This window comes from Sorex araneus, chromosome 5, assembly GCF_027595985.1.
Source record: "Sorex araneus isolate mSorAra2 chromosome 5, mSorAra2.pri, whole genome shotgun sequence".
Classification (NCBI taxonomy): Eukaryota; Metazoa; Chordata; class Mammalia; order Eulipotyphla; family Soricidae; genus Sorex; species Sorex araneus.
The window spans coordinates 159673386-159692705 of record NC_073306.1 but is presented as its reverse complement, the minus strand read 5'-3'; the positions used below and the strand labels follow the sequence as shown (position 1 = coordinate 159692705).

Below are 19320 nucleotides of genomic sequence, written 5' to 3'. Positions count from 1 at the left end.
GTTTTTGTTGAAATATTGAAGGTTATTAATGTAGCAGCCACCTCTCTGGACTGTGAACTAAGCAAAAGCCCCACGCTGGCGCATACCATACTATGAGGCGCGGGAAGGGGGATGAAGGGAAAAAAAAAAAAGAAGAGTTATGTACTTGTAGCAGTGGGGCTACATATTTCTTCATTTCCAGCAATGGAAAACTAATTATCAAATGCTTCCTTGGTAGTAGGTCTGTCTCTCTTGGGTAGAAACTCCAACAACTATAGTGAGTTTTGTAGTGAAATATGGAATGTAATCAAGGTAAAGAGAAAATGGAGTGAAATTCATTAGTAATACAGTAGGGGGTAGGGGGTGGGGGCGGGGGGTATAGTGGGGTTTTTGGTGGTGGAGTATGGGCACTGGTGAAGGGATGGGTGTTTGAATATTGTATAACTGAGACATAAACCTGAGAACTTTGTAACTTTCCACATGGTGATTTAATAAAAAGTTAAATAAAAAAAATTATTGAATCACCATGAGATAGAGCACTACAAAATTGTTCATGACTGCATTTCAGTCATACAATGTTCCAACACCCATCCCTCCGCCAGTGTAATTTCCAAGCACCAGTGTCCCCAGTTTCCCTCACACCCCTTCAAGGCACCCCCGACCCCAGCCTGCCTCTGTGGCAGATACCTCTCCTCTCTCTCTCTCTCTCTCTCTCTCTCTCTCTCTCTCTCTCTCTCTCTCTCTCTCTCTCTCTCTCTTTCTCACCCCTCTGTCTCTCTCTGTCTCTCTCTGTCTCTCTCTTTCTCTGTTTTATGAGAAACAGAGAAGGCATTATGCTTTATGGCATTATGGTTCCATTGCAATATCTTCTATTAAACCCTTTGGTACTTAGAAACCAGAAGTTCAGAGACTACATTTCCCAGACTCCTTTGCAGGCAAGGTTGTACCTGAGGTATCCACCTCAGTCACTCCTGCTTAGACTGACTTTGAGGGGGAGCAATGTTTGGGAGCTGCTAAATGCAGGGGAGCAGATCTTCTGGCCAATGAGGTGGCAAAGCCTATTGTTTTCCTGCTGCAGTGGGTGGACAGGTTTTGGGGTCCAGATTCTAATGACAGCATCTTTTCCTGCCTGCTTTGTTCTTATTTGTATATTCAAACCCAATTTCCTAGCCTTCTCTGGTATATGTAAGCAAAAACCTACAATTAGATCCATTATTATTGTTTTTATTGTTCTACATATGTTACTTCTTTCTTATATATCAAATATCTTCCTTCCTTCCTTCCTTCCTTCCTTCCTTCCTTCCTTCCTTCCTTCCTTCCTTCCTTCCTTCCTTCCTTCCTTCCTTCCTTCCTTCCTTCCTTCCTTCCTGTCTGCCTGCCTTCTGAAAATGGTGAATGCTGTTTTTGTCACTTAAATCCATGAGTTTTCACTCTAACAGCGGGGTGTCCATAAATAGCTCTTTATTGGTTCATCTTTACAAAGTCAACAACCAAAGGTCTTAATTCCTTATTATCTTTACTTTAGTTTCAACTTTCTGTCACTTCCACTCAAACATTTTGCTCAAAGTAACCATTATTAGGACTCCCATTTTAATGATTTGATAGAGCAGACAATTCAAATAAAGCTAAGATATACTCTGGCCCATTGTCCTCTCAAAAGGACTGGGAACTACATCCACATAGAAAGGGACTCCAAGTAATGTTGAACACTGAGGGTGGCTGTGGCTCTGAGCCTGTTTGAAGGTCCACGCCGGCTACTCTGGGAAATGAAGTACCTAGGAACCTGGGCTGTAGCCCTGTGAAACTAGGATGACTGGGATTTGAATGTTACCTTTATATTCATATTATCTCTCTTCTGATAATTTGGCTCAGTGGGTTAATAATTAAAGAGTTTTTCACTGGCTTCTACTCTTGGAAAGTTTGGGGTGGTATCTTGCTTCAGGTTGGGCAGGATCCAACAGCTCAAACAATTCCAGTCAGGGAATCTTTGATGCTTCCTTTCAGGCTGACTTTATGTGAAGAAGTCTTCACTCTCAAGTACTTGGGGTCCTTATCCTGGGAATAACATATCCTCCCATGTTACTCCCGAAAGAGTTCTTATATCCTCCCAGCTTTGCTCTCCTGGCAGAGAAAGGAAACGTCCGGCCCTGTGGTTCTGGTGAAGAGCTGAGGCAGAGCTCTTACCAGGTCAGTGTGGGTCACCTGTGTAAGCAAATTAGATCAGTGGGACGTGGGGGTGGGAACATGACACATTGCTTCTACCAAACACAGGGGGCCTCGAACAGATGAGGAAATCAGTACAAACAGCAGATGCCACGTCTTACTCTTCTAGGCCGTGTTCTCTTGGGAGAAGCTGGAAATAGTTCCTACTTCATAAAGTTTTTGTGAAATGAAACGAGTTAGCATGGAGGTAGTAGATGCTCTTGGTGCCTGACCCCTCGCCCCACGGCTATTCCCATTTCCATGTTCTCCACCCCACGAGTGTAACCTCAGCCTCAACATTCCTTTGCCTGAGAACTTTCTCTGGTGTCAGAATCCTCTTTCTCCAGACTCATCACTGGGCACACAGGCTGGGCATTAACTAGATGCCCAGCAGCCTTCAGCTGATATCTCGGCTTCCTTGTCTCTGGAATGTGTAACGTTGACGTTTGAATTCACCATTTCACCCACATTAGTCCCAAGTAGATTTAAGCTTGGCTTGTCCATAGTTACCTTTGAACACTGCCTTTGCACCCTTCCTTCACACCTGTGGCCATCAGTGTGTACCTTCTTTGCAAATAAACAACTTGCACTCTGATCCTCGTGTCAGAAAAGCCTCAAATCAAATCTCTCTCTCTCTCTCTCTCTCTCTCTCTCTCTCTCTCTCTCTCTCTCTCTCTCTCACACACACACACACACACACACACACACACACAGAGTCAGTCCTTTAGGACTAGGTTCTATATCATGTCTTTTGGTAGGTGATAAGCATTCAATGCATGTTTGTTATCATTGCCCTAGTATTTTGAAGCTCATTTTCTGCCTTCATTTCTTTTTGCATTAACTGCTCCATCCTTCTTCTTGCCCTTGTCTTACTCTGCTTTTCCCAGGCTACCTTTCTCTTTCATTGTACCATTTCTTCTGTCCTTTCAACAATTAATTGTCTCACTTCTTAATTTTAATATTTCCCTAGAGTCATCATAGGTTTGATAAGAGGATGTTAATTTCCAAACAATTACAAAGAAAAACTTGGCAACAGAAAAATAGAACAAACAAGCTTGGATGACTGTAAACTTCTTGAAGGCAGGAGGGATACAAATGGTTTCACTTTGCCTAGAATGAACACATATGCTGGATTCAATGTCTCTTTTTAAAAATGAAAGAAATGAGCAGACTTCCTTTTAATAAAAGAAGGGGACTAAATGAAATCTACTTCCTCTGTACATTACATCTGCTTCCCATCTGCAGTTTTAGTCCAAATGATCATTTTTTATCCACATCCACAACAAATTTGGCCTCTCGCATCTGTAAAGAGAAGCAGCCATTCACTAAACGATACCCTAGTGGTATGAGAGTGTTAATACACCTCGTTTATAAACAAGGAAAACACCCTGACATCATCTGCACTATTAACCAATTTCCAATATGAGATTAATGCAAACGGATTTCTTGGGAGGAAAGCGTTTATGAATAAAGATGGATTTTCTCATTAGTAGGATGATATCAATTCAACAAATCACACATTTGCCGTATGACAAATCCTGACTTTGCAACAACAGGGATGTATGTATGGGGAAGGTTTTGTCTTGAGAAATGCAACCACAGTGGATCTGAGAATGAAAAGCTTCCTTTCCAGGGGCTCAGACTTCTGAGTACCATGCGGTGGCGGAGTTCGGCAAGGTGGCTGGAATGATCTTTTCTCAATGAGCTCAAGAGGCTCTCTGCTTCCCCAGGGGCCTGCCTCCATCTGTTCTGGGCCCCAGCGGGGGTAGAGGGGGGTGGTTTGTTTTTTATGTTGTTGAGAACTAGCAAACAAACCGCCACGTTATTGTGCTAATGCCAAATGAGAGGAGCTACCAAAGAATTCTTTTGGGGAGTCAGGACTACCCCAGGAGAGGGGAGACTGGGCAAAGTGGGAGGCATTTTGTCAGAAGCCTAACCAGGTGGCCCTCTTTGGATCTTCCCTGTTTAACAAAGAAGGAGCTGGGGGTTTGAGGGCAGCCAACTGTTTGTGGCTGGAGGCCAGACTTCATTTATACAAACGTTCCCCTGTTAGTTGCACAGAGGAGAATTTTTTCACCTGTTCTTGCCTCTCTCTCCCTGATGCCTCTGTGGGCTTGGGGCCCTGTGTACCCATTTTCCTTTGTGCTTGAAAGTGGGAAAGACGAGCTAGCATGGAAGACCTCACCAGCCCGAGGTTCTTGGTTCAGAGCCCAGCTCTGCTGCTCAAGAGCTCTAGATGGGATGAGGAATGTGAAGTCTTCCTGAGCCTCAGTTTCCTCATCTCTCAGACCAAAATGTGAAATTAGCTTCCTAATAGGGTTCTTGTGCCAACTGGATGAGCTAATGAACACACAATGAGAATTTAGTGAGCACCCGTCCAAATGTATATACCGCTCATCTGGACAGTGGGACAGTGAGATCTTTCACTATTAGGGAGATAGGAAACAGTGTAGGGGGGGATGGGGATTCGATGATGGGCGAAGATCTGCAAGAGAGAAGTTAGAAGTTGTCAGAGTTACAAAGAAGTTTAAGTTCAATCCCTTCCCCATCCCCCACCCCCTCCCCCCACAACCGCCCCCAACCCTTGAGGGTGGGTGGGTTGTTGATGGTGGGGGTTGGCCACACCCAATGGTCCTCAGGGGCTATTTCTGGTTCTGTGTTAGGAGTGACCCCTGGTGGTGCTCAGGGGACTGTAAATAGTGTGGGGATTTGAACTGAGGTTGGCAGCAAGCTGGTGTTTTACCTCACATACTGTCTCTGGATTCAGTTCTTAGCGCCTTGTTAGCTGAGTCATCTTGGGTGGTTTCTGAACATCTCTGAGCTTCTTCCCACATCAGTGAAATGGGGATAGTGCCCTGATTCTTCTAAAATTAACACGGGGAGTAAATCCATTCACGCAACAAATAGAAAAGGGCATAGGAAATATAAAAGTCACTGCCACCGGTCTAGAAGTATGACCTGAGTTGCCATAAGAATAGCACGGTCACAGCAGGTAAAGAATGTCAAACATTGGGGCTGGAGTGATAACACAGCGGGTAGGGTTTGCCTTGCATGCGGCTGACCCGGGTTCGATTCCCAGCATCCCATATGGTCCCCTGAGCACCTCTAGGAGTAATTCCTGAGTGCAGAGCCAGGAGTAATCACTGTGCATCGCCAGGTGTGACCCAAAAAACAAACAAACAAAAAACCAAAAAAGAAAAAAAAAAGAATGTCAAACATGAGGTAAAGTATACATAGAAAATACCACGCAAACTAAATTTCTACAGCATGCTGACTTAGTATCACCTAAGACAGGAAACCTTAGAAACTAGTTGTTGGGCCTAGTTTGACATCTGCCAATTGCCTTTGCACTGACTGTTTTATGAGGGTCTACAGGGATATTTGAAAGGGAACACCATAAAGGATGTGTGTCTCTTTGCCTAGTCTGGAGACTCAGGGAGCAATGGAGGGAATGATGGAGGCCCCTCATTCAGTGTTGGTCAGAGCAGCACTAATTTTAATATGTAAGCTTCATACTTCTTAAAAACTATATACAAAAAAATACATGCATATCATATATATGGATATATATGTCCACACATATATAGATATAGATGTCCATGTATATGTTTTTTGGGGGCTATGCCCAGCAGTACTCAGGGATTACTCCTGGTTCTGCACTCAGATTACTTTCAGCAGGCTTGGGGAAACTATATGGGGTGCTGAGGATCGAACCCACGTTGTTTAAAGTGCCTTACCCACTGCACTATTGCTCTGGCCCCTCAAACTATCATTTTTGAAACCTGGCCTATTAGCAAGATTTGGGTTTGAAGTTAATAAATTAAATTTCATCTCTCAAATATTTTTTCTGATTTTTTTCCAAGAAAAAATTTTCTTTCCTCTTTATTAAAATCCATAGTGGCCACTGTGGTTAGGGACCACTTTTTTGAAACACCATTTTTCACAAACACAGAGAAGAGGACAGTGACCTATTTTTTGAAAAGATGATTTGACATATCTTTGAAAAATAAGCCAATCTCTGAGAAAACAGGTATTTAGCCAGTAATCTAATGTTTCCTGAGTCTCTATTCAGAGCAGAGTTATTATTTGCAAGAAAACAGAAGCTTGGGTTCTGGAGAGATCCTTTTCTTCTGCTTTATTTCCCCTCTGAAATGATGAGTCGATGTTTGTGACATCACTGGGTTGCTGTGGAAATGTTTATTTCACAGAGGATTTCTACCTCAAGTGGGGAATTTACAAGAGGAAGTGTGAACTCCTGGAAAAACATAATTGGTTTAAACAAAAAGGGTCAGCGTTTGGAAAATAGATTCAGAAAGAAAACAATATAAATTGCCTATAACAGGTTGTTTTAAGTTTTTCTGCGAGGAATTACATACTTGGAAGAGCATCTTACATAGAGATTTAAAAAAAACCCTCAATTGTACTTACTATAAATATCTGTCGAAAGCGTTGGAGGGGGAGGAGAGAACTAGGGGGAGGAGCTAAAATGGGTTTTTGCAGAAATAAACTTTCAGCTACTCAATTATTGAGTCTGAGAGCTTTGGTGGTAAAATGCTAAGGGTGGATTATAATCCTTTGTATTTTTATAATGTACAATGGATGTAAGAGAATAGCTCCATTTAAACAATTGTGACTCAAGGGGCCCGAATTTTCGTGCAGAAGCTACAAAATCCTTTAAAAAAAAAACACACGGTTAAATCAACAGAATGGCAAACTAGAGGCTTTCTTCCTGCTGGGGCAGTGTTGTCCCCTAAATCCACTTTTCAGTTCTCCCTGCCTAGCCTAGTTTGATGTACCGTTGATTTAGCTTAACTACAGCAACCGGCTAAAGGAAGTGGGTTTGCATTTGGGATGGAAGGAGGCAGCCGAGGGCGTGTGCGTGTGTGCTGTGTGTGTGTGTGCGCGCGCGCGTGTGTGTGTTCGTTCGCGTGCGCGCGCGCATACACGGGGTGATGGAGGGTTTGGGGGCGACGAGGGGCGCCGGCAAAGCAAGAAAACCGAGCTATAGTAACTGGGTGAAAATATTATCCCCATAGCTGGAAGAGGGGTCTTTGCATAGGAAAGCAATGTTAGGAATTAAAAAACAACAACAACCGCCCCAAACACAAACCCCCAATCTTCCTGGAGGGTCGGAGGAAGGAGGCTTGCCAGGGGGGTGCGGGGCGAAGCCGGGGAACCTGTGCGTCCCCGCGGGCATTTCTTTCCACTTGGGCGCGTCGGGGCTGCCCACTCGGCCAGCACGCACCTGCCGGGCGCTGCACCCGCGCCCCCTGCCGTCCCGGGCCACGCCGAGGCGGGGCGGGGCGGCGTGCGGGTGGCAAAGGTCTGGCGGCACGGGGTGATTTAGTGGCCGGGGCTGTAGTACAGGCTGTCCCCGGCAGCCGGCGGAGTCAGCGCGCCCACGTGACGGCCCAGCTCTCCGGTGAGCTCCCCAAACAGACGCGCGCGCGCACACACGCACACACACACGCACGCACACACACACACACACACACTCTCTCTCTCTCTCTCTCTCACACGCACGCACACACACGCACACGCACACACACAGGCGCGCACTCACGCGCGCGCCCCCGCCGCCCCGCGCGCGCCCGCCCGTCTCTGCGCCTGCCCTCCCCGCTCGCTCCTGCTCTCGCCTCCTCCTCGCCGTCCCTGCGGTCTCGGGCTCTGCGCGCGCCCCCACGCACACGCACACACGCGCGCACACGCGCAGCCGGTACAGGCGGCGGCGGCGGCGGCGGCGGCGGCTGCTCAAGTCAGGACGATCCTCTCTAGGTACCGTCTTGAGCCGGCGGCGGCGGCGGCGGCGGCGGCGGCGGCGGCGGCAGCCCGAGCATCCCTGCTCGCCCCGGAGAGCGAGCGAGCGAGCGGCGCCCAGAGTTGCCATTCCCTCGGCCGTTCCCTTCCCCCCTTCCTCCCCTTGATTTTTCGAGACAATTTCTTCTCCGCTTATCGGTTCAATTTGATTTGGAGAATTTTGGGTTGCTTTTGTGTGTGTGCTTTTTTATTTTCCCACCCCCCCTCCTCCCTTCCTCATTTTATTTGCATCCAGAGCATGGCGGGCTGCGGGCTGTCGGAAGACACCTTCTCTCCCTTCTTTTACAACTACGGCTCCTCCTGGGAAACCCCTTCCAACCAGGTAAGGGGTGGTTCGGGGCGGGCGGCATCGCGCCCCCGTGCCCCCCGCCGCGCGCTCACTTGGCACTCGGCGGGGAGGCAGAGGCTGGGGAGGGGGGGGGTGGGGACACTGGGGGCCAAGTGGTCGCACTGGCTGGGTCAGTGCCAACATACGAGAGGAAGGTGCCCCCTCCCTTTACCCCAGCACTAGCTCTTCAGTCTCCAGGGTCTGTCGCGTCCCTCCTGTGCCCGATCTGCCATGGACACCTCCCCCCATCACCTCTCCAGCTCGGCGGGAGCCGGAGAAAGAGGCCCGAGCCCGCACGTTACCCCGAACAACTCCAGGCAAAATCAGGGAACTCGAGCGCAACCTTCTCCAAGTCGCCGCGGGCGCCGCGCCCCTGTGCACCCGGCGCCCGCCCGCCCTCCACTTGCGCCGAGGTGCTGCGGAGCTGCCAGTCCCCCGTGACGTGCTGGCCGCCCCCGTCCACTCCTCCGGTGGCCCCCCGAGCCACCTCTTTCCCTAAAATGGCTGCAAATCTCAAGAGGAGGCGCCCCATGACCCCACCCGGGGGGTGCAGAGTGGATGCTCGACTGCCCCTGACCCCACGCCTCCCCGGGCGCACACAGGCAACCGACGAACACGCACACTTAACTTTGATGACTGTGCAATGCAGTCCGGCTGCATCGTGCCCCTCCACGTTCCCCGCCGCCGGCCTCTAGGTGTGCATGTCGGTGTGACTTGGGGGGTGGTGTGTGTGTGTGTGTGTGTGTGTGTGTGTGTGTGTGTGGTGGAACTGGGGGGCTGACGCCGGAAGGGGGGTGTGTGTGGAAGGAGATGGGTGTTAGCAGGCCACTGGTGACCTGGAGAGACAGGCGTGTGCTCAGGGTCTAAGGGGTGCAAAAGCTATTCTGGGAGCCGGAGCGAGAAAGAGGAAAATGCCTTTTAATTAAATAACTGTGTAGTCTGCTGCCCCCACCGCTTGTTTGGTGAAAGTCTACAGGCTTCTGTCATCTCCAAACTACACGGGAAGTGAAGCTGGAGTCAAAGAGGAGGTGTGAGTGTGAGTGTGAGTGTGTGTGTGTATGTGTGTTGAGGGTGTGTGTGAGATGGTCGGGTGCAGCCGCATGTGTCCAGGTTGGGGAAAGTTGGGGGGGGGTCCCGAGGCGACGTAAAGGAGCAAACGCTAGCAGGCTGCACAACGCGGTGGGCGGTCCGGGGCGAGCGGGATCCCCGGTCCGGGCAGCGCACCCTCGGCGGGGCTTGGGGGTGTCGAGGAAACAACGTCGTCGGCGCGGCTCAGCTCTCCGGCCGCCGAGGCTTCCGCGCCGCTCGCGGGGCTGCCCGCTGCACTCGCCGGCTGCTGGCGCGCTCGCTCCGGCGAGCTCGGGGCGGGCGGGACCCAGCCAGGCTCCCCGGCATGAGAGCTCGCAAACGCGCGCCGCAGGCTCAGGGAAACGGAGATCGCCAAAGTAGTAGTTGCCGGGCGCAGGGCCGGGCGGGCGGCGGGGGCTGTCCAGGGCGCGCCGCGGCCGTGCGGGTGCGCGATCCGGCAGGGCGGCCGGGAGAGGCGCTGGCGGCGCGGCGGCGGCAGCAGCGGCCGCGGCGGGAGGCGGCGGCGAGCTCCGGCCACCCCGCCGGGCTGCCGTGGCGGGTGGGGGCCGTCTGGCTCGTCCGCGGGAAGCGCCGCCCGCCCGCCCCGGGGAAGCCGCGGCTCCGGATGGAGCGCCGGGGCGGCCCAGGTGCGTGGAAAGTAGGGGGTTCGGGGTGAGGCGGTCGGGGAAAGGGGAGGCCCCCCGCTGTGAGCAGAAACTTGCGGGAGCGGCTGGGGTTGGGCAGGCGCGGGAGTTGGGGAGCTGAGCGGGGGGTGGGGGGGCGTCCAGAAGGGTGGTGGTCGGCTCGGCTGGAAACGCTTTCTCCAAGCATCCCAGCCCGGCTAGCGGGTGGTCCCCCACGCCTCCCCGCGCCCGCTGCGTATTGCAGAGAGCCAACGATCGCTCAGGCTCGGGGAAACTCTGGCTGTCCAGGAGCGGGCGTTCGTGAGCCTCTGTGTGTGTGCGTGTGTGTGTGTGTGTGTGTGTGTGTGTGTGTGTGTGTGTGTGTGTGTGTGTTATATGATATGGGGCGGAGGAGTATGTGTGCGCGCGCGCCTGTGTTTAGGACTCAGAAACCAACCCCGGCTCGCCTTTGAGGACCAAGACTGGCAGGACAGACTTGCACCATGCACCGGCAGTTGCACCCCCGGACCCTCCGGGATTCGGCATTACTCGGCAGCAACCCTTCACCCCACCCACCCACCCCTCTGAATCTATGGCGTCGGGATAAGTTTCCAGGCGCTTATTTCCCACCCGCGCCTCGGGGCTGTGAAACTCAAGGGCCACTTGGTTCTCCTGCGCGGGAAGCTTGGCAAGGAGGTGTCGGACAGCAGGGAGCTCGAAGCCACCCTGCCTGGCCGCGGCGCGAGGGTCGGCCACCTCCTTAGCGAGAGAGGATACAAATCCTTTGAGAGCGTTGAAAAGCCAAGGGCCCGATTCTGCCAGAAAGCACTCACGTGCCAAGGCCTGGGGAAGCTGGAGCAGTGGGTGGCAGGGGAGGGGCGCGGCGCAGGGTTGGAGTAGAGACCGGGGAGGGGGAGTTCCCCCCACCAAGAAGCCGGAAGGGGGTAGGTGCAGTAGAGGGAAACCGACCCGCGTCCCCGGGCAAAGTTAGTTGAAGTTGCTGGGGAAAGGCAGAGGGAGCATCCTTGGAGCGAGGCGAGGGAGAGCCGGGCGGCCAGCAGCCCGGGCGTGCGTTTCTGAGAACGCAGCACAGAGGAGGACGTGGAGCTCGCGGGCGGGGACTGGCGGCGCGCTGCCCGGGGTGCCGCGGCATTGTTTGGTGGGAAAAGGGAGATTATTGGAAATATCGATCGCCTCTTCCAGTGGTGCGGGATGAACTTTAAGATAAAGTGTAGGGAAACAAATCAGAGAGGTCCATCATTAGAGGGGGCCCGCGCAGGGGCATCTCAGTGGCTCCGGGCGGGCGCTTCACCAGGCTGTGTCTTTGCAGCGCAGCTCGTCCCGGTGCTCCGGGGGTGGGGTGGGGGGGAGGGATGTACGTGCAGGCGGACCTAGGTTCTTACTGAGCTCCAGTTTGCACCCTCAGCCCTTTGAGCACGGGGCAAAGGACTGAGAAACCCGCTCCTAATTGTCCTCTCGGCAAAAAAGGGAAGCCCTCGCCACAATAGAAACCCGACTTGAAATGTCTTCTTGGACGCCTGGCTCAAGGCTCGCTGTGGGGAGGCCTGAGCCAAATTTGAAAGAGTGAGACTTATTCATATATTTTTTTAAAAAAATACCCTGAATTGGTGCCAAACAGCAGACAAATCCTCCGTTCCCTAAAAATAGCAACAGCTCTTCAAATATAATTTGTTTACTCTACCTCAATTAAAAATAAAACCTTCTTCCTAGTGTTATAAAGTGCTTATGAAGGTAAGGGTTGACTGAACTAAAAAAAAAATCAAGCTTTTTATTTCTAGATCAATATGATGTACTTTCAACATCTAATACCATGTAAAAGGAGCCTTTTTACAACATCAATAGCAGCCAGGCATGGCTCCCTAAGAAACTCTTTTCCTGGAATCACAAGGCATTTTGATTACTTTCATTTTCACAAGAAACATGATTATGACACCTCTGGTTATAAACAAACAAGTGAAAGAAATAATGAAGATGGGGGTTCTTCCTATAGAGATCTGGAAATTCGGAACAATTGGGGCCCATGTTCATGACTGAACATAAAAACAAAGAACTCAGCCACTAGTGATGTTGGACTGGGAGGTTTTTAATTATTTGGGGACATTTTATCTTTAAAGCTGGGTTATGGGGTTGTAGCAGGGGATGGGGTGATTTTTTTTTTTTGGGGGGGTGAAGGAGCCCAGTGTACGTTTGAGTCCAGATTGCATGCACTGCCATTTAGATACTGGGAAATTTCATCCTCTAGTAGATTTTGTTGTAGATATTTTGCACCCACTTGTCAATGTGCAAAATATACCGTAGTGATAATTGGTGTGTGTGTGAGAGAGAGAGAGAGGGGAGAGAGAGGAGAGAGAGAGAGAGAGAGAGAGAGAGAGAGAGAGAGAGAGAGAGAGAGAGAGAGAGAGAGAGAGAGAGAGAGAGAGAGGGGAGGGGAGCAGGGGAGCGGTGGAAGCATCTGCTTAGGTTGAATTTCTTTCTTCAATTAGAATGAAAACCCCAATTAAAGTGTAGATGTGCAATGTCTCTGATTTGGCTGAGTGCAGTTGACAACAGACCATTCTTTAATTTACAGTTTCACGCCTAGGGATGGCAGTAGGTGTCAGCGTCCCAGACCCAGCTTTCTCTTGTAATGTTGTTCTTTTCAACCTTCGAGGCTCTCTCATCCTCATTGCTTCAGTTCCCATGCTCCATCACGCTGCAGGCTGGGCAGCGGTCATTCCTGTGGGCAGGCTGGACCTGGGTCACCTTATTAGTTGTCACTTTATTACCCCAAATAGAAGCAGGCCAGGTCTGTATGATGTTGAATCAATCAACTGAAAGTGAAAAATGGAGCCAATTAGCTGACTGCTTGGTTGTCCATGAGGCTAGATATCTCACTTTATTTATCCGATTGACCAGTTTTGGATGGCTTCAACCAGCGTGTGTGAAAAAGACCTTACCACTAGACCAGATGAGGCCTTTCTCCAGCCCGCATTCCTTTTCTCACTGCTCCCCCGGCCATCAACCTCCCCCTCCCCACCCCGCCATATTCCAGACTAGACATATAAAATGGCATCTTTACCCAGATCTGCTCAGAATAGGCCATGGCTCTTTTGAATTCAGCTCTGGATTAAACCAAGTCTAGGGCTGAATTCAGAATATCCATCATCTATTCTGGTTTAATTCTTTGTACCCACCCTTTCTTTTCAAGCAGGAAAGATGCTCCAGTGTAGCTCCATTAATGGATGTGGGTAAGTTGAAAGCTTGTGCTGACTGACCGCCTTTTACTTTCTTAAATTTTTTTTTTTGAATCTTGACTCTACTTCTGTGACTATGGATAACCATAGCAGAAAGCAGTCCACGGAGGGATACTTATTTTACATCCAGTCCAAGTACTATCAAGCATTCTAGATCTTTCCCCTCTTTTCTGGGTATTGCACAATTCATAAGGTGGCAACACTGTTTATATTGATAAGTCAAGATTTGGAAATGTCTTTACTTGGGAGAGGTGTTAGAAAACCAATATCTTAAAGCCTGAAAATATAAACTGGGCTTCTATCATTTTAAACATTTTTATTTTCTTGAGGATGTAGACATAGAGTACAAAAATAGTTTTTAGTAGCAGTTCAGTATACTTAACTTTAAATGTATTTTAGAAGCACATCTATAAATCCAGATCACCTAACCCCAGGTTTTCCAGCACTGGGTTTCTCCTAGGTAGATAGAAAAGTGAGAGACATTTATAATAACGACTTTATTGTAGATTTTCTAGTAAGGTTAACTTCCTTAAGGCACAGCTTGAAAATATTGTTTGCTTTTCTTGATAAAGCTCTATGAATCTGAAACTTGGAATCAAGGAGCAGTGAAATAACATTATCAATTGATTAATGCTATTTCAAATCTTTAGTCTCCACACATCTTACGAGGGATGTTTTATTATTATCCCCTTTTCAATACGAGGAAAATAAGGCATGGAGAGTTGACTGCGTTACTGATCTCAGTGCTGGCTAGGTGCCTATGGAGGTAGTCACTAGGGCAGTGTCATTTCAGAGCCAGGGTACCAACTCTTAATCTCTCTGCCCTACTCATTGCTTCTGTACAATGGAGACACATCTGTACGCATCTGTATGACAGGCACATGCAAATTTTTAGCAAGTTTGCGATGGTGTCATTCATTCGTCAACTTCATGAGATAGCAAGATCTTCCTGGTCCATTTATCTCTCCCGTGTCTTATATAACAGGATTTTATTCTCTTTGGTGAATGAGGCTGTCTGCTTTGGAAAAGAAATAATGGGGCCTGGAGAGGTAGTACAATGGGTAGGGCATTTGCTTTCCATGTAGCTGATCAGGGCTTGATCCCTAGCATCCCATATGGTTTCCTGAGTACTACCAGGGGGTAATGCCTGAGTGCAGAGACAGGAGTAGCCCCTGAGCATTATTACTAGATATGGTCTCTGAGCCAAGCCAATCAAACAAAAAGCCCTAATGAGAGGGGGCGGTTCTGTTTGAGCCAAATCAACTGTACCCAATGCTTTTTAAAAAAAATTCTTGGTGATTGACCTGATATTTGGGTTTGCCATTCTTTGGGATTTAAATGGTTGATCCAGTCTGAGAGACAGTAGACAGAATCTTTAGGTTGCCAGCTTCCCACATCAGATAATTATTATTTTGAGGAGAGTACATTCTGTATATCAGTAGAATGATACATGAATGCAATAATTTTATGGCTCTCCGGTGCATAAATACCCAATCGTATACATATCTAAGCATATATACTATATCATAGCCCTATCACATTTGATAACATTCTGATGCATCTGAATGAATAAAGTGGCCATGTTTTACATTGATAGCAAGTTAGTATAAGTCTCTTATATTCCTTTCTACCTTGGAGCCTGTGTGTGTGTATATATATATATATATTTAATACACATACTCACTTTCATTTAATAAGTGCATCTATATCCTTTTGGGTTCATATCATAGATGTTTGTGACTTCCTTTAAGTTTACCCTTCTCAACCTGGTTGTGTTATAACAGGTGTCTTCTGTACTGAATCACGCACTTAACATTTATGTCCATCACGAACTAATGCCTTTGAGTGTGACTTTTCTTGTATTGAGATCTTCCAAAATATAGTTGTGAGAAGGGGAGGGCAAACATTAAATGTCAGTAGTTACAGCAAGACAGTCTGTAGGAAGAGGGCACAGTCTCTCGCCGTTTCCGCATGCCCGAGGCCCTGGCAGAAATGTAAAAGTGCAGGCTCTGCCGCGGGAGTTGACTGGGGTCACCTCCCCTTGGTGGTCATCATCAAGAAAGCAGAACTTCCTTCCGGAGAGACCATAGGAAATCAATGATCACACTTTGCCAGTGAAGAGGTAAATGTGGACGGCAGACGGCGTGAAATAAAAGGGCAGCAGCAAAGTGATTTACTCCAGAAGGCAGTGTGACTTTTGGCTCCCTTCAAAGAATTCACATTTTGGATAGAATCATTAGATTTAAATGTTTCTTTCTTGGAGGCTACACTCCCCCCCCCCCATTTTAATAGAAAGAAAAGGTGAAGATGCATCAAGGGGTCCGTGCCTTTTTTCCTTGAAGGGAGTTATTTTGTTCTCAAGCAGAGCATCCGGACTATGGGCCCAGTCCCCCTTCACCCCATTTTTTTAAAGATAAAAAAATGATGTGATTTATGAAACCATGACTGGATTTCTGTTGTGTTTATTTCATATATGTCCTGATGCGGGATTGGGGGTGGGATCTTGACTCACCTTGCCCAGAGGTGCTGCTTGCCAAGCTGGAATAGGAGAGAAGTGGGGGCTGGCAGGAGGGTCCCTCATGCGGAGGGAAGTGTAGGCGTGGAAGCTTAATGAAATGTGGAGAGCAGGTGCGTGGTTCTAATATGCTTCCCCTCTTTAGCATGCACTTCTGATTGCTTTGTGAGCACATCTTCTTGTAGATTTGAAATGTAGAACCAGGGGGAATAGCCCCGGGCCAAAGTGAAAGTCTGGCTTGTATCTGGGAGAAGTCAAAACAGCCACCGAATCTCTGAAAGGCTCTTAGAAAGTGTGTTGGCTATCTACAACGAAACCAAACTTGCCAAAGAGATACAAAGAAAAAGCAAGAAAACTTGAACCAAACAGCCCCGACCATCTTTTGCTCCCACTTTATTATTTCCAGTAGCAATTCTGTCCCTAATGTTAATAACAATGAATGATTATGATTCCGTAGTTTCGTTTACAGCATAAATTAGCATTTTGTTTTCTGTTACAGCGTTTGAATGAGGAATTATAATGTATAATTTGCTGAAAATAGATGTTATCATCTCTTAGGATGAGAACAACCACATAAACTTGAACAAATGATAAAAATGGAATCAATTACATTTCAAATGGAAGTAGTTTACAAACCTCCAAATACAAAGTGGCAGTAGTAGCTGGTTATTGTAACAAATAATTAGTTTTCTTAAACAACATTTATTGAATTCCATTGACAATTTGGTAATTGTTCACAGGCGACTCTAGCCCTCCCCCTTCCCCAGCGAAATGTGGTGTGGAGTGACTGCATCTTATAAACTGCAGTTGGCTTCATTATTTAGTGTTGCAACCAGAATGTATATTTGTTTGCGTCTGTAACCCTCTCTGAGCAGTACAAAAGCATCACATCAAATAAAATGATGTCACCAAGCCTAGTCGGTGCCTGAAGATAAGCACCCACGTGCTGATAAGATTATAAATTCCTTCTTTTTGCTGAGAAGATTCTTAGGCTCCAAAGAAGGGAAAGAAGCAAATAGTCAAAATGGATGTGTGAATCCATGTTGAATGGTTGGGGAACATTGGAAATGATTGGTCAAATAGCAATCAGATCTTTCCTTTGACAAAGAGGAATTTCTCTTCTACCTTCCCTCACCTGCCTTCCCATAAAGCTTCTGATTTTTATATTGTTCTTTTCAATTTTGGGGGGCGGGGGTGGGGATGGACACAGTTTGGGCCACATCCTGGTGGTGGTCAGGGCTTACTCCTGGCTCTGTGCTCACTCGTAGTACTGCTCAGGGAGTCATTTGCAGGGCCAGGAATCTGACTAGGCTTGGCTGCTTATAAGGCAAATGCCCTAATCCCTATGCTCTCTCTCCAGCCCAATTCTTGTTTATGTATGTGTCATTCCGGCTCTGTTTAGGAAGCTTCTTGTGGGAGGTAATCAGGGAAAGAGGACTGGATAAATGGCTGAAATTTCCAAAAATGGCTTATACCATCACATGGATCTAGTTAGTTATTGTTCCTTGTGCCATTGCTTAGGATGGTGAGTACAATTCTGCACTGTCAGTTTTGAAAATGGGAATTTGAAGAATCAATGAATCATGCCTTCATTTATGCCTTGGACTGGCTTACCACTAGGTTCACTAGACCTCTTAATTTTTAAAATGAAAAATTGTGTTATGTACTTAATAAATTAAGAAAGGAGAATGAAAAGCGGGAATCTGAGCGTTTTCCATTTTCATTTTATTTATTTTTTTGGTCTCTGCTCCCTGCTGAGTGGATCATTTATTTTTGATTATTTCTAAAAGATTAATCTATTTCTTTAAAGTTAATATGCAAAGAAATATGTTCAACATCACTTTATTTTTAGATCCCACAATTTAGTCTGAAACAAATCAGTGGTGCATTATAAACACACAAGAATGTATCTAATGACAGGAGTCAGGCTGAACAGATGCTAAAAAAGATGCTTCGTGTGAAGTCGAGGGAGCTGCAGGAGGGAGTGGAAAAAAATCTCTAGAAGTTGGAGGGCTTGTGAGGTGAACACTACAGGGACTTTTCACCCACTGAAATTGTGCCTGTGTGGCTCAGAGCAGAAGAGAGACTATTTGCTCCCAAGTAAAAGTAGGACAGATGGAGATCCAGTGCCTGGAACGGTGGGCAGGACTGGAGGGGACCATGGACCTGGAAACACTTTTGTTACTAACAAAGGGCTGAGACCTACAAGTCAGTTCTCAAATATTTATAGAGCTAACACCTGCTGACATGACACCCAGGCTAAGTACCTGGCAGAGAGCACATTCCCTGTAAGTTCTACTGGGTCAATAATAATAGATGCACGAACTATAACATTCTGGAAACCTAACTTCCTGAATGCTTCCTATAGATGACCCATTTAGCCATCACATAACTTGAGATGGGTACTATTAGTAGTGGTATACTTTGCTTCTCATGGAGGAATATAGGCTCAGAGGGGTGAAGTGACTTACCAAGATCATAGAGCTAGTAAATGGTGACAACTAGAATTTGTATCTATTGTCTGGGGCCAAGCCCATGTTTTGGAGCGATAGCACAGCGGGTAGGGCGTTTGCCTTGCACTCGGCTGACCTGGGTTCGATTCCTCTGTCCCTCTCAGAGAGCCCGGCAAGCTACTGAGAGTATCCTGCCTGCACGGCAGAGCCTGGCAAGCTACCCGTGGCATATTTGATATGCCAAAAACAGTAACAAATCTCACAGTGGAGACGTTACTGGTGCCCACTTGAGCAAATCGATAAACAATGGGAGGACAGTGCTATAGTGCTGTGCTACTAGGCTACTATCAAGTGGATGAACCAATTGTGGTTGACAGAAGCATCAAAAGTGAATTAAAACATGCTGCATTTCAGCTTGGATGTGGGTTAGAAGCAGAGTCCCATTCTAGCCAGGAAGAAGTTAGAAAATGGTTAACTCTTCCAGAAAGACACAGGTGACAGTGCTAGAGTCCTTTGGATGAGTCAGGGTGGGGTGCAGTGGGGGCCCAAAAGGGAGCTGATAATTTTGGCTGGAAGAGCCAAATAAGGCTTTACAAAGCCAGTGGCATTTGACCTGGGTTTTGAAAAGTTGGGAAGATCTGGGCAGGTGAAAGAGAGGGTGGAAATGGAGCAGAAGGAGAAGCATAGGGGAAGGGATTTGTCAAGACGTTGTGAAGGGTTTTTCTTTTAGTTCCTGATTTTCATTTTTTTTTCACTCAGCAAGATTTCCTAAGCACCTACAGTGGGCTTGGCTGGAATTTCAAGGAACTTTTAATAGGGGAGACATAAATTAAATATATATGTATATATATATAAATCCTAGGTATAGGTGTAGAAATCTTTTTGCATCAATCGTCATATACACACATATAGTCCATATATATTTATGTTATCATTTTTTTCTTTCTCTTTTGTCTTGGGGAGGGTAGTTCTTTAATTTTTTTCTTTTGTTTTTTGAAGGGGAGGACTTGGGCCATACCCAGTGATGGTCAGAAGTTACTCCTAACTCTGTACTCAGGAATTACTCCTGGCAGTGCTGATC

General features: G+C 47.6%; 1 protein-coding gene across 2 annotated transcripts in view; it reads left to right on the top strand.

Annotated features, from left to right (window-relative positions):
* Positions 1–7723: 7723 nt before the first annotated feature.
* PPARGC1A (PPARG coactivator 1 alpha) overlaps positions 7724–19320 on the top strand; it is a 713065-nt gene continuing 701468 nt past the window's right edge. The window contains exon 1 of one of the 2 annotated variants that reach the window (XM_055140706.1): positions 7724–8322. The gene's annotated coding sequence lies outside the window, so the exon portion shown is untranslated. Of the gene's footprint in view, positions 8323–10009; positions 10042–19320 lie in introns of those variants that run through there. The other variant, XM_055140707.1, reaches the window with a different exon arrangement.